This window comes from Chlorocebus sabaeus, chromosome 22 (assembly GCF_047675955.1).
Source record: "Chlorocebus sabaeus isolate Y175 chromosome 22, mChlSab1.0.hap1, whole genome shotgun sequence".
Lineage (NCBI taxonomy): Eukaryota > Metazoa > Chordata > Mammalia > Primates > Cercopithecidae > Chlorocebus > Chlorocebus sabaeus.
In genome coordinates, this window is record NC_132925.1 from 100,506,062 (window position 1) to 100,521,719 (window position 15,658).

At 40.6% G+C, this 15,658-nt stretch overlaps 1 pseudogene; it reads left to right on the top strand.

The window, feature by feature from the left end:
• Positions 1-230: 230 nt before the first annotated feature.
• Positions 231-8,836, top strand: LOC140709871 (zinc finger protein 705D-like; annotated as a pseudogene).
• The last annotated feature ends 6,822 nt before the right edge of the window (positions 8,837-15,658 follow it).

Here is a 15,658-nt window from a genome sequence, read left to right on the forward strand (position 1 = left end):
TGAGGCGGGTGGATTACCTGAGGTCAGGAGTTCCAGACCAGCCTGACCAAAATGGAGAAACCCCGTCTCGACTGAAAATACAAAATTAGCCAAGCGTGGTGGTGCATGCCTGTCATCCTAGCTACTTGGAAGGCTGAGGCAGGAGAATAGCTTGAACCTGGGAGGTGGAGGTTGCAGTGAGCTGAGATTTCACCATTGCACTCCAGCCTGGGCAACAAAAGCGAAACTGTCAAAAAACAAAAAAGGAGAGAGAGAGAGAGAGATCCGGAGGGAGATACTAAGCTGTGCAGACTCTCATCTTGAAGTCACCAAATACGTAAGTTGTTATTGCTGCTCTGGTGAGAAGTTTGTCAATACATTTTTTCCATGAATTAATGAAAATTTAAACCCATAATGTAAGTTTAAAAAAATTTATCCTAAAGATTGCTTGTGTATGTATGTGTTTTGAAATATATTTAATCTCTATATCTTGAAATAGTTTTTATGGATTCCACACAAGGGTCCGTTAGGAAATAAGTGTGCTTTAATTTTCTTATAATATTTGTCCTTTTTTGTCCCTGGCACAGTCTGTATATGACCATTTAAATTACTTTTAGTTCATGTTTGGGTTATAATCACACCCAAATATTCTCTAAGGTCCAAATCTTATTTTGATATTCGAGGAAGAGTTTACATGGTAATAATAGTAAGGGTTACAGCTGGTTTCACTGAAGCTTTGTAGGCATTCTCTAATACCTTATTGTTTTGAAGGAATATCTGTTCTGCTTGAATTATAGACTACATAATACATGTACTGTCAGGTACATTCATGGAAGGGACAGGCAGATGGAGTCATATGTTACTGGAGTCTTGATGAACAGATGTAGGAAATAGTCCAAGGAATAAGAAAAAAGTTGATATTGAAAAGTGCTTGTTGAAGTCTGTAAATGTGCATTAAAATGTGTCAGTAAAAATAGACACAGTGAAGTTTGGGAACTGGGGTCTGAATCCTGGAGTCCCCAGAATCATAGAGAACTTTGATTAGGGGAGTAATTTTGTAAAAAAAAAACCAGAAGAGGCAGTGACAAGGCAGAATAGAATTAAAAGTATTTCTGTGTCATTTTCTAGTTTTGTAATTTTGTCATATTTGTCAAACTCTGTTGATTATTTATTAAACTGGTAAACTACAATCAGCAGGGTTATTATAAGGGTTAAATAAGGAAATTTATGTATATCTGTAAGCACAATGTCACAATTAATACAAAGTTACCCTTTTTATTTTTCCTGGACTTCATGTACAAATGGGTCAGTTAATTTTTTGTTATGACACATAATTATCATTTGTACATAAAATATATTTAATTATTTTTGTATTTTTAGCAGGGAAATAATACAAACATGTTTTCCCCCATCTCAAACACATGAGTTCATATAAACATATCCATCTATATACCTACATATCTATGTATGAATATACATATGAACATCAGTATTTCTCAGCAAATATATATCATGATAATCAGAGATATTGCAACTAACAAAGACTAATATAAACCATGATTGCAAAAATTTTAGATACCACCTTAGTAAAATATCAGATTGAGCTGCTAAATTTCTCTCAGCCCTAAGTCATTTTGTATTTTCTGAGCATCCCAGAGGATTGTGACTGTATACACAGGACAGAAACACCATGACCCATGGCACTGCTGTGAATTTCTGATGCAGGGAATTTTAAGGGCTAGATAAGCGGGATGGGAGTGTTGACCCTCCAAGTGAAATAAATTCCTGAATTGATTATCCCCATCCTAAAACAGACTTTTTTTTTTTTTTTTTTTTTTTTTTGTGATAGAGAGTCTTGCTCTGTCGCCCTTGCTGGAGTGCAGTGTTAGGATCTCGGTGCACTGTAATTGCCTCCTGAGTTCAAGCAATTCTCCTGCTTCAGCCTCGTGAGTAGCTGGGATTACAGGCAAGCACCACCATGCCCAGCTAATTTGTGTATTTTTAGTAGAAATGGGGTTTCGCCATTTTGGCCAGGCTGGTCTCGAACTCCTGACCTCAGGTGATCCACCTGCCTTGGCCTCCTAAAGTGCTGGGATTACAGGCGAGAGCAACTGCACTTGACCCTAAAACAGATTCTTACTTGATTGATTTCCAAGTTCCAAGGGGAAATGCAAAAGTCAAAATTGAGAGAAAGTAAAAGTCGAGTAAGGCTTCAGAAGGCTGTGATTGGTGTTGGAGAAACATTGCTAGGGCATAAAGCTGGGATAATAAAATCTGAGAAATCCCACGGTGTTTATCTACAGGTAGAAATCATATTCCACATGTGGGCCGAGTCAGGGATCCCTTTGTTTTAAAATCCGTGAGGGAATTGAATATCTGGACTTGTGTCAATTAACATACAAAACTCAGTGCTTTTGATGTTCTCATTCACAAGATATCTGTGTTCCTTCTTTGTCAGAAACCATAGTCATAGGCTTCCTAATTTTGACCATGGGAAAAGAGGAGAGGCCTCTGTGTGTTTGTGTCTGTTGGTCAGGCTGTGGTGCAGGTGGCGTCACACTTCAGTGAAGGTCTGGCTTTTCATCACAGGTTGGTCTGAAAATTATGTACAAGGCTGGTGTCTCACGTGTTCTTTCTCTAACCTCAGCTTTTCTTAGTGCCTGAAGTGTCTGCAAGTGGAAATCCAGAAAAAGACAGAGAGAAACTGAGTTCTTGACAATGCATTCACTAGTGAGTAGGGGATGCCTCTTTCTACTGAAATTATACCCATATTGCTGGCAAATGGGCAGTTTTCTCCAGTTTGCATGGGTGTTTCATTTTTATTCTTTTTTGTTTGTTTGTTTTTATGATGCAAATTCCACCCAGCCTGGGTGTTCCAAATGCAATCAGGAGACTTTCAGGTATCTGGCCTCCAATTAAGTTTTCTCAGGACTCTAGGTTGGGTATCATGTGTCAAAGATTCCTAAATTATCAATATAATTTCTAATATTACACTACTTTATTCCAGCCCCTATGCAGGCTATTTACAAAAAAAGACATGAGAGATCTCATTTATGTATTTCTTTTTCTTCCATCCACCCTGTAACCTCATAGGGAAATAATTGACCCATTAACTGTCCCGTTGGCTGAAATAGACTTAGGATTGTGATGAATGCAGGCAATAGAGATGCGTGAAGAACAGAAGATCACAGCCCAATAATGAGGCTGATGTTCTAGGAGCTGAGTTCAATAAATCCCGTGTGATAGGCCTTGGGCAAGAGCTGCACAGTGTTGAGGAAGAAGGAGAGTTTGTTTATATGTTTATGCTTTTAAAAACTTTGCAAAAGGACAACTAAAGAAGTCATTATTATTCTTATCCCCATTCATTTTACCTTTTGATAATTAACCTTTTTGCCTTCTGGTAACTGAAAGTAACATATAAGAAATACAATTACTTAACTATGGTTGCACACTCAGGAGAAGGAATATTGTAGATAGAGTACAATTTAGGGTTCTGTGGAAATGCTCTATAAGGGCTGGTTAGAGAAAAACAAAACAGTAAAGAGGCCTTTTTATCCTTGTACAAGCCAAGTGACAAGTTAAAGTTAAAAGAGAGGCAGTGATAACTGATGTTCGGATTGCCCAGAGAAAGTTGAGAACAGGAGGCTTCATATGACAGGAATCATCAGACTAAGACTTCCTCAGTATAGCAGCCTCAGCGGGCTTGTCTTGTGCTGCTGGACTGTCTTTAAGCCTTGTCATGAACACCTGAATTACATAACATTAGAGTGACTATATGTATGAATTGAATCCTATATTCTGCGTAAAACTTGTTGAGTTCTGAAGAATGCTGGAGTCTGGTTCATGACTTTCTAACTTTTTAATGAATAAGGGACCACTGACCTGTATTTCATAAATATTTGCTAGATAGGAAACATGTTTTCCATTACTTCTTTAGATTATTCAAAGCACATAATAGGTCTTTTAACCATTTGATTGGTGAAAAACCTGTGGTTTATCTAGAGAAATAATTCATTTAATCACGGTCCTGTTTAAAAAGTAGTAAATCATGGTTATTTGCCTTGTGACAAATCTGTAATTTACTTGAAATTCATGGTAAATTTGTTTTATTTATGAAGGTTCAAGTGAAAATTTTATAATCAGGTATGTACAGGTGATTAACACATTACTGAAAAATATCTGGGCTATATTATGCCACATCTCATGCGATATTTCTTCATAGGAAAGTTTAATAGATTAAGAGTGGGTATGTCTCTGTGAGTGAATCTGAAAGGCAGATACCAGCTTAGTATTGAGAATGAACTGGCTGGAACCTAAAACACTGAGTGTTCTGCATACCCAGCTCCTACCTATGTCATCTCAGCCTTCCTCCTCTGGACATTAAAAGGGATTCTCTGTCTAAACTAAAATGTCTGTGATGTTTTAGAACAAAGTGACTTTTGAAGATGTAGCTATTGACTTCACCCAGGAAGAGTGGGCCATGATGGACACATCCAAGAGAAAGTTGTACAGAGAGGTAATGCTGGCAAACATCAGTCACCTGGTGTCCCTCGGTGAGTCCCTCAACATTCACATACGTATGTAGACACACATTGACTCATTCATTCAATAAGTGTTGGAACAGCTTCCCCATATCTCACTCTAATCTCCTCTGATTCTCTCACAGATCTTATCTGAAAAAAGTTTGAGCTCTCTAAATCTGTCTGAAAGAAATATCTTTATTTTATTTTATTTTATTTCATTTTATTTAGTTTGTCACTCAATTACAATGTAATCTTGACAAGGATTTCATGGTTTCCTTGGTACTCAGTCTCTAATACTCAGAACACACCTGGGAACTTAATGAATATTTTCAATGTATTAAATTAAATATTTTCTAAATAACTCTTCTGCTTTAGTCACTATGCTTAGGCTGAGACCAATTAGTAAAAACAATAGCAATATCTTTTCTGTATAGAGCACCAATTATTTTTGTAAATCGAATGTTTTTTTTTGTTCTGCATGAGAATAATAATAAACATACTGTGCAGAGGTTTAATTAATCTCTTTCTGAAAAGACTGTGTATTACGCATTGTGTCTTGGAACTTAGGCATGGACTCAGCATTCATAGGTCCTGACTGTTTTAAATTTTCTTTTCCTGATGGACCTTTCGTTTGGATTTATTTCTAGTCTCACGTTGGGTCAGAAAAATCCTGGGGAGTTTTCTGTGTTCTAGGTCTTGTGGCCTGAGCTGACCTTCACTGTTTTTATTCTTCCTCGGTGGCCTGCCTTATAGTTGGTGATAATGCACATTTATTGACAGTGAACTCAAAACACATGCACTGTTTCCACTAACAGGGTACAGATAAGCAAATCCTATATAACTTTGCAGCTGGAGCAAGGAAAAGAGCTCTGGCGGAAGGAAGAGAATCTCTGCAAGGCCAGAATCTGGGTGAGCAACAGGGTCCTGTGCTCTAATAGGAGGAGGTGCTTTGTCAATGAATAATATCAGTCAAATATTAATTAGCGGTTTTATCAAATGAGTGGTAATTTCTAAAATGTAGGTTAAGCTACTGGAGCAGAATTCCTTAGATGTTATTATCATTTTGTTCATATGTCAGATGCTACTCTTGTGTCCTCTTGCCTTTTCTTTTACTTTCGGGAAAAGGATAATTCATGTACTTGTTGGGGTTAAACTGTCACATGCTGCCTCTTTTCCCGATACCCCTGTGAAGACTATCCCTCTATTTACCTGCCTGATATCTCATCTCCATTTTAACTCTTTTCACATTTTAATTTTAAAACTCTTTTCTAATTGCTGACGCTGTACAATCTGTTTCTTCTATTGAAGTATTTTCTTCATTTGACACATTTGTACATCTAAGTGTTAATTTTTGAAAAAAATATAAACCGGCCTTGGGGTTTTTCAATTACCATAATACCAAGGTAACAATTTATTTTTCAATTATTTCAGACAAGGAAAGTGCCCTTAAGAAAAAAACACACGATATCCATGCATCCTATCAGAAAAGACACATCCACCGTTATGTCTGTGAGTTTTATAGCTGTGTACACCAGTCATCTAAGTTAAACACCTGGTAATGGGTTAAGTTAGTAATGACGCACAGTCACCTGAGTGTAATTAGGCTGGCATTAAGTGCTTTCTAAGCAAAAGAAAATTTGATACTTTGAATTCAATGAATAAAGTGACCTGTGCTCTAAACCATAACATGAGATCTTTAAAATAGAACAAGTGCATATACATTGCTTATGCTCAGACTTTGAAAGATATTGATATCATCACAATTAATGGAAAAGCTCTGCAGTTGGGATCATACAAAAGAGAAAATATCTCTGTCTGCAGGAGATAACGTGTATGCAAGTGTCAATCGAGAAAAATGACGAGACAAGTCTCAATCATTTTAGGAAATTTATTTGCCAGAGTTAAGGACATGCACCTGGGGGACAGGTGTATACCTTTCTCCAAAGATGATTTTCTCTAAATTTAAAGGGGGAAAGGGTGGGATATTGAGAAGTACACAATTTTCATGCAAAAGCTGGGTAGAAAAAAATAGTAATTCGTGCATTTTTCTGGCTTAGTGAATCTGGATTTTTTTACATAAGATGACATAAACAAATGAGGCAGAGGAATAATGCAGGAGAGCTGCATTTTGTATAAGACAACATAGGCAAAATTGGGCAGGGAAACAATCGGATATGCATTTGTGTCTGGTGAACTGGGGATGACTGCGCCTGTAAAGACAAGCTATCAGTTTGCATTGCCATGGTGTAACTTTAACAGCTCATGAGGAATTTCCTTGTGGGCAAAATATGGGGGAGGCATGTAGCTTTTCATCTTGTAGCCATATTATTTAGGAACCAGAAGAGGGAGGCAGGTTTGTGTGACCCTGTTCTCAGCTTGATTTTTCCCTTTGGTTCAATGAGTTTGGGGTGCCAAAATTTAATTTCCTTTCACATAAGTAACACTGGAAAGATTACAACTGGGCTCTACCACTGAATGGTTGGTCTAGGATTCAAAGGTGGTGAAATGAATGTATAGGTGTATGTCGGTAAATCATTAAGAGCTTTTAATCTTTGTCCCTAAAGGAGAACTCTCTCATTCTGGAGGATCCCTTTGAATGTAATGATTTGGGAGAAGATTGCACTCACAGTTCCACAATGACTCAGTGTTTGTTAACTCAGAGTGGAAAGAAACCCTACGTCAGCAAACAGTGTGGAAAATCCCTTAGTAATCAGTTCTCCCCTAAACCACATAAACAAATTCATACTAAAGGTAAATCATATCAATGTAATATATGTGAAAAAGTCTATACTAATTGTTTTCACCTTAGATGGCACAAGATGACTCACACTGGAGTGAGGCCATATGCATGTCATCTATGTGGAATATCCACTCAGTGTTCTCACCTTAGAAGATATGAGAAAACTCACAGGGGAGAGAGACCGTATAAGTGTCATCAGTGTGGGAAAGGCTTTATTCAATCCTTTAACCTTCGAAGACATGAGAGAACTCACCTTGGATAAAAGCGTTATGAATGTGATAAAAGTGGAAAAGTCTTTAGTCAAAGCTCTGGCTTTAGAGGACACACAAGAATTCACACTGAAGAGAAACCACATGCTTGTCTTCTATGTGGGAAAGCCTTCAGTCTATCTTCTGACCTTTGATGATATGAGAGAACATGCACTGGAGAAAAGCCATGTAAATGCCATTTATGTGGGAAAGCCTTCAGTCAGTGTACTAATCTTAAATAACATCAGAAAATTCACCCTGGAGAGAAAATGATAAATGTCTTCAGAACATATTCTGACTTTAGATGACACGGTGTTAGGAATGACGAATGTAAGGAATATGGAAGAGACTTCAGCTGCAGTTGTAACATCTAAATATGCCAAAGGACTCACATTTTGAAAAATTACTATAATCAACATGGACGTTACTTCGGTTACCTTTATTCTTCAGTCCTCATCAATAAATTCATATGGAAGAGAAATTGTACGACACGTATGTACCAAAGACTTGTTAGTGATCTGATCATAAATGACATGAGAGAGCTGAAACTGTCAACATAATAAACTAAAAGTCTTCAGCAACAGTTTTAATAACTTAAAACATGTGGGACTTTCAGGTAGAGAATCTCTAGCTCTGCGTTCAGTGTGAAAATGTTTTTATGTGCAATTTGTTGTCAAATAACGTAAGAAAACTTTACTTGGATGAACCCTTTATTTGTATTTTCTGTGAATAAACATTCAGCCAAGCAATAGGCTTGATTTTCATAAGAAAACACAGTGATAAAATGCTGCTAAAATGGAAAATAAGAGAGGAAATCCTTTATAAGCTAAATAAGAAGGGAAAGTCTTTCCAAGGGCAATGAATTCTCTTGGAATACCAAACACTTCTTACTGGAGAAGTTATGCCTTGAAAAATCATGAGAAATCCTTTCTTCACAGAGAAACGCTTGTGGTACATGTGAGATTTCACACTGGACAAAACACGGTTAGCATCTTGAAAGGAGAAGATTCTTTAGGGGTAATTCATTTCTTATTTGACATTAAGTTTCTCACATTGAGGAGCTATCAAACTTGAAAATCACTGTGGAGAAACCTGATAGATTTCTCATCAGAAAAGTGAGTCAAGAAGGTAGACCTCTAGAAAAAACTCTTAACACATAGTTTAGCAAAATAATTCAGAAATTTGAGAAAATGTCTATTCATAAAAATGCAGCACATAAACATATAATAGCAAAGTGACCTGGGCATAAATTGAATGCAGAATTATATAAGAAATCTCATTAAACATTTCCAAAAGATCAATACTTACAATGTTGAAAGAATACAATCGGTTGTTGAAAAAACTTAGTGTGTTGGTGAAGTCCTTCTTTCATTTATGCAGCCCTAACAAATCAATTTGCATCTGCACTCCTTGGCTTATGGGTCGAGATTCTACCCCAACTTCTGAGTCTTCCCAGTCTTCAACGGTTCTTTCCTCACAGCTCACCTCCCTTTACTTCAATGTCCATGAAAACCACTTGTTTCCATCCAACCCTGGAACTGACACATCAGGGATCTTCAGCCCCACTTGCCAGATTTCTCAGTGTGTCATTGCATAGATTTAGCAAGGAAATGGAGGCTGGATCAAAGACACCTAGTATATGCATTTGGGTGTCCCCAGCCCTTGCCTGTGTCTCTGAGTAGTTACCTGGGATCAGAGAATAAGGCAGCCCTGCTCTTCTATCCCTCAGAAATCTCTTGAAATTTTGTCCCTGAAGCCTCTCTAAGTGGAGGTAGCAGTTCATCTCATGACACCCCAGAATTTACTCAGGTAAGTCCTGAGTTATTACACAGAGACAGACACAGTTGTGTTCCTTTTACTTCTGTCCAGAAGATAAAACGCCAGCATGCTAAAACAGCCGAACCTGTCAGCCACCATGCAAGCCTTTCCTATATTTGACTCAATGTACTTTTCCAGAAGCAAAATGAAAGTTCTCACAGATGGGGCCTCCTCTGCCTTGTCCTCAGAATTGGAAAATGTATTGTCCATCGAGGAGCCTCAGTACTGAACCTAAAACTCAAGAGAAAACTTTTCCTGAATAATAAGTGGGATGATGACTTGAAATTTTGCAAAACAGGCACAATCTTAATACGATAGGCCTTACTAAGGCTAAATGGCCTTATCCATGGTTGAAATTGACACATAATTATATTAAAAAATCTCCACAAGTGATTGATTTTACTCAGCAGCCAGGGTTTATGTCAAGTGTGAGGATAACGAGCAAGAAATTCAAGCCCTTGGCAAACTGGCTGGAGAGGCATGGATTGTGTCCAGGTAGAGCTCATAACATTATTTATTGTTTAATCTATTTAATTAAACATGTAATTTACCCTCAAACTGTAGCTGACATTATATGTAGTCCTGAGCCACATTAAGATGTACTATTTGTGCTGTGAAATTCTACGGGATTTGACAAGTGCATGGTGGCAGATCTCCAGTATTAAAGCATAACACAGAATGCTTCTCTTATTCAAGCTCTTCTTCCCTTCACATAGAGGGAATCAATCGACTTTTGTATACTAACTTTCGAATTTCTTTATTCCCATCTTCTTTAATTAAAGCACAAGTTATCGTACTCAATTTCCATTTGATCTTCCAAAACAAGGTACTGAATAATCCATACCTGAATTTCAGTGATTCAGACACAGGTCCACCGCTAAGCAGTAAAGGCCAAACGTCCTGTGCTGCCACCTCATGGCCGGCAAAGGGCAATGAAATCCATCGTTCCGGCCATGCAGGGCGCATGCGCGGTCTGCTTGCCGCGGGGAGCCGGGTCTCCAGGGAGGACCTCAGTTTTCTTTACCCAGGGTGAGGAAGGCGCCGCCGCCCTGGCTTTGGGGCTGGGGCCTCTGGGGAGGTTCCGGGTGGGGGCGTTGAAGAGGCAGCTCTTTTTGCAAGGCCCAAGATGGCGGGCCCTGCACAGGCCGCGCTGTTCCGCGCCCTCAGGGCGTCAGTATCCCGTTGGGGCCGGATGCCCCCGCTGGGCCCGGAGCATCCTTGGCTCTGCCCTCGCAGAGCCGCGCTGAGGTTGAGGTGGCGCGGGGGGCCCGGGCTCCGCGAGGAGTGGCGGCAGCGAGGGCTGGAGGACCCGGGCTCTGGGGCTCCGGGGCGTCTGGCCTGGGTGGGACTGAGCCCATCCAGGGACTGGGACTCGCGAGTTCTGGTGCAGGTGGATCCTGGGCAGGCTCAGGACCAAGTCCCTCTCCTTCCACCAAGGAGCGCCCAGAGGCCGGCGGGAGCTCCAGGTTCACCTCCTCCTCCTTCAGGTGTTTACTTTTCCTTTATTTCTGTAAGGCCAGAAATTGGCGCCATCCTTCACATCGGTGAGTCGGGACCCTAACACCCATTACCTCAGGTTTATTGTTATTGCCATTAACAGTGTTGGTGGCATTATCACTAAGATCATCATTGTTGTTATTGTCATTCATGATTATTAGCAGGTGTGTTCATCATTTTGTCTCACTATGCATTTTTTTTTTTTTTTTTTTTTTTTTTTTTTGTGATTGGTTTTGTATGACGTTGAATTGAACTTCTCTAATCTTGACCAGTGTTGTCAGATTCCTGAAGAGCATTCCGGAGGACAACCCCTGCCTTTAGTGCAGTCACAGAATTTCGTGGGCACAGGAGAGCACCTAGAATATTCCCCTTTCATTGCACAGCAGCTTTGGGAAATGGTGGCTGCCTGGCTCTGAGATGAGGTGGAAAAGACCGGATACTGGGGCAAGTGATATCACCTCCACTGGTGTTTTTATGAAGCCAAGTGCACTGTCTCCCGTGTAGACTTAGAATAAAATCTGATGGCTCTAAAAGGCCATGATTGCCCTTCGTGGACTTCCTGGGAGCCTTTAAATCTTGTGTGATTCCTAGAGTGGCTAGGTTGCCATATCTGTGCCTCGTATAGCAGCACCAGTCTTTTCTGGGCCAACAAGGGCACTTAGAATGTTTCCAGAAGCTCAGGCATGCTGTCTCTGTTCCTCCCTTCTGTTCAATGGCAGGCAATTCACTGCGTCCCTGGCTGACATAGAACATCCTGCAGAGGGATGGGCTTGGGTGACTTCCTGGCCAGCCTTTCCGGGCAGTTATCTTTGAAAAACTTGAAGAGACTCACAGAGGCCATTCACTGGTATTTCATAACTGCAAGTGGGGTTTCTGGTTCCTTGAGTTTACTTAGAATATTTGAATGGCTCTGAATGGCCAAGAAACCCTCTCTGGTCTTGGAAGCTGCCAAAAGCTATTACTGGGCCTTGGAAGAGTCTTTAAAATTTTTCCAGGTACAGCTGAGAATAGGAAACTTTTCCAGGTCTAGCCCAACCAGCTCAGGTCGAGTCCTGAAAAACTGGTGGGTATTGGGGGAGCTCATCTTATGAAAGAGCAATTGGTGGCAAAGCTGGGTCTCCAGGACAGCTGTGTGTGTATATGTCTGCAGAGCATGCCTTGTAGTCATCTTTAGTAACTGAATACCATTTGTGAATGGATAAACTATATTCCTTGCTGTACAATAATGAAAAATCCATACTAACAATGGTAGTAATAAAAATATTGATGAATATTAACAGGAATGATGATCATCATGACACTAGTACTAGTGGTTATAATACTGATAATAATACTAACCCTATGGACTTGGGACATACAAGTTTTCCCTAAGTGGATAATAGGCATAAATATTTGATGGTGTAGGGTTATTTCAAGTCCCAGAAAGCAAGGATGAACATCTAGAACGAGAAGGAAAACAATCTGGAGGTTGGCATGTGCACACCTGGGGACTCCTGTGTTAACTTCTGGTGTTTCAGCCTAAGAGGGAATGTTAATCTAACCCTGGTCCTGCAACACCATGCTGACCAACACCTACCAGCTTTCAGGAGATAAGATAGCTGGCAGATGGGGCAGGGATCCAGAGAAGATACGTGTCCAGACCCGTACATGTTGCCCAGCGGCAGAGTTCATGACAAGCAAAAAACCCCAGGACAATGTCATTCCCAGCCACCTGACTGTCATCTGCTCTTTCATGGTCCCTCTCTACTGGTACCTCTAGCACTGGCATGTCCTCCAGAGGCTGTAGGAGGGCATCATACTCAGTACTCTCCCACCTGCAGGAGGCAAGAAAGAGGGAAAGAGCTAAATACCATGGCTTCTGGGTTCTTTTTGGTGGGCATGCCATATTTTGCATTTGCTTTAATAATGGTGGAACCCAGTCAGTGGTTTGCAATACAGCTCTGGATGACTCTGGACACCTGTAGAGATTTTGAAAATTTCCAGAAGGTCACAAGTTCTTGGAGGACTTTTTCACGAGTTCTTTGACTGAAAAAGTGGCTCAAAGAACTACTGTACTGACTTACAAAATGTTGCAGAGGCTGGGTGCGGTGGCTCATGCCTGTAATACCAGCACTTTGGGAGGCCGAGGCGGGCAGATTTCGAGGTCTGGAGTTTGAGACCAGCCTGAAACCCCGTCTCTAATTCAAAAATTAGGCAGGCGTGGTGGCATGCACCTGTAACCCAGCTACTCAGGAGGCTGAGGCGGGAGAATCGCTTGAATCTGGGATTCGGAGGTTGCAGTGAGCCAAGATTGTGCCACTGGACTCCAGCCTGGGCGACAGTGCGAGACTGTATCACAAAAAAAAAAAAAAGAAGAAGAAGAAGAAGAAAAAGAAAATGTTGCAGAGACTCTGGTGAACAGGTAGTCCCTCTCCTGCCACTCCAGGTAAAAGTTTCTGGCCACAAACCTGATTTAGCGGTATCCCTTCATCTTAGGTGGGTACAGAAAGACATTCATGACCTATCCAAGCATGGAGGGGGAATTTGACTTAGAAAACTTTTAGGTGGACTAGTTGGTGAAAGAAAGTGCATTCTAGGGCTCACAGGCCTACACATAGAGTTGCTAGCACATAAAGCATATGTATGAATTCTTTCTGAGCCCATGGCAAGACCAGGGTGCACTTCATCCATCTCCTATGCTGGTATGAATAGGTACTTGCCCGAAAAATAAAAGAATAACTCAGGAAGCCCGTTCTACAGGACACCAGGTGGTACAGTAGGAGTCTTGGGGTTGCTGTGGTATGTATGTTTTAAGATTGTCTTTTAATCATCTTCAGCAAATTCAACAGTCTTCAGAACATAAAAAAAAAAATTCAACATTGCATAAAGCTACCACAAATATATCCATGATAAAGAACTGTACCCACATAATAATAACATTAATAATAATCACAATGGTGATGATATAAATGTCATTTTAATGAAGAGAATAATAAAAAAGCAGATATTTAAGAGCATATTCCTGTAAGCCTGTGACATTGTTCCCATATGAGCCCTCATGTTATTGATTACAGGGAGAGGCTTGGGGCTGCATCTTGAAATATCTCCTGTGATGGCAAAGAAGAGTGGCAGTAGGGAGAATAATTCTGAGCCACATGAGGGCTTGGGCAAAAGTGGAGATGCCTGTGTCGCATGGAAATACATTACAAATGGACTATGGAAAAGGGTCTGGCCAGAGTCCTGCCCATACAAAAGCTTTCAGTAGTTCACCCCAAGAAATGGCTGGTCCAGGCTGTAAATGAGAAGCACTGGGCAGACAGATCCACACCCGCTTCCTGAGTCTCAGAAGTCTGGTTTGCATTGAACATTAAGCCCCCAAGCCTACTGAGACTTCACCTCCTGGCTGGTCTTCTACCATCTGATTCTTGAGCCCCATCACGTAAGTGCCATCTCCATACTGGAATTGTTGACAGTGTCTGATGGAGGATTTCACCCTGGGTACTCAGTACCAGCAATGGATGAAATACCAGAAGGGAGGCTCCAGGGCTTCCATAGAAGACACATTCTAAAGTTGCTCAGGTGATCAAATGGTCATCTCATAGATTTTCAGCAGGACTGCAGCATTTTGTGAATACCTGAGTGAATGCAGAAAGTATCCAGACGCATGGGCATTCTAGGAAGCTCCCTGTGTAAATCAAATACAAGGAATATCTACTTCTGGGCTCAAAAGCTAACTTAGAAAATAAAAAAAGTGAGATGCTGGCAGAAGGCAAATAACTCCACTTCAGTTCCTGAGAGAAAAATGGTTCTGTAACCTCTGAGTTTATTTAGAAAAAGTTTGGAGCCTCAGGAAGACCAAGTATATCATTCCTGATGTTTCCAGGGCAGATTGGACTGCTAAGGCCTCTGGGACTATTCTAAGTCCTCTCAGGTTTCCATGGGAGACCGTAACTCTACTCCTAGAGCTCACACCACCCCTGAGCAAGCTCATTGTTTTCCAAATATTCCAAGGAAGTCCATCCAGGGTATGCCTGTATTGGTGAGTTTCACCTTGGACTGGCAGGAGAACTCTGAGAATGATACATCCTGACTTCACTTGATCAAGGTAGGGGAGCCAAGAAGTCCAGATCTGGAGAGCACCTGAAACACTAGATGGCAGAAGGACAGTAAGGAGGTGAAGTCAGCTATGGAGGTGGAGCTTCATGTTTACTGCATGTAGGATTCTGAGTTCCAGGACTGATGGGCTGGTGGGGATGAGATACATGTCTTCTTTGCAGGGAGCCAGGCCAAAACCAGCCATCTGGTTGCACTACTGAAAGCTTTTGTGTGCCCAGTGGTAGGCAAGACACAAGCCAAACTCTCTTCACCTCTGGCTGGTAGTCCTTGACTAGAGAGGTTTGCACACAAGTGGTCCTATTAGCCCATGCTCTCCTGTGGCTTGCTTTCCTTTCACCTGTTTCTCATGTTTGCCGTCATGGAACACATTTCATAGTGAAATTCTTTGACTCTGACTCCAAATTACACAAGGAGGACCCAATTTGTGAACTTTTCATATATTTAGGAGAATCTCCACATTGATTTTTGTATCCTTATGTTCATATTGTCACCAGTATTCAAATTCTTACTATTTAGGTCATTGCGTTCACTATCATAATTATTAAATATTTTTCAGTTATCATTTATTTTTATTGGTTAATTTTTGTGGCAGCTGTTATATAACAATCACTAGAGTTTCTCTATTCATGAAAGATGTCCACGTTAATGGAGGTAACTAGGAGTGTTACTTTACAGGTATGTAAACACAGATAATTTTGGCTGAACTGTGGCTATATTGTCTGGTGTCCCTTTGAAGGTGAAGCCTCTTGTGTTATTCT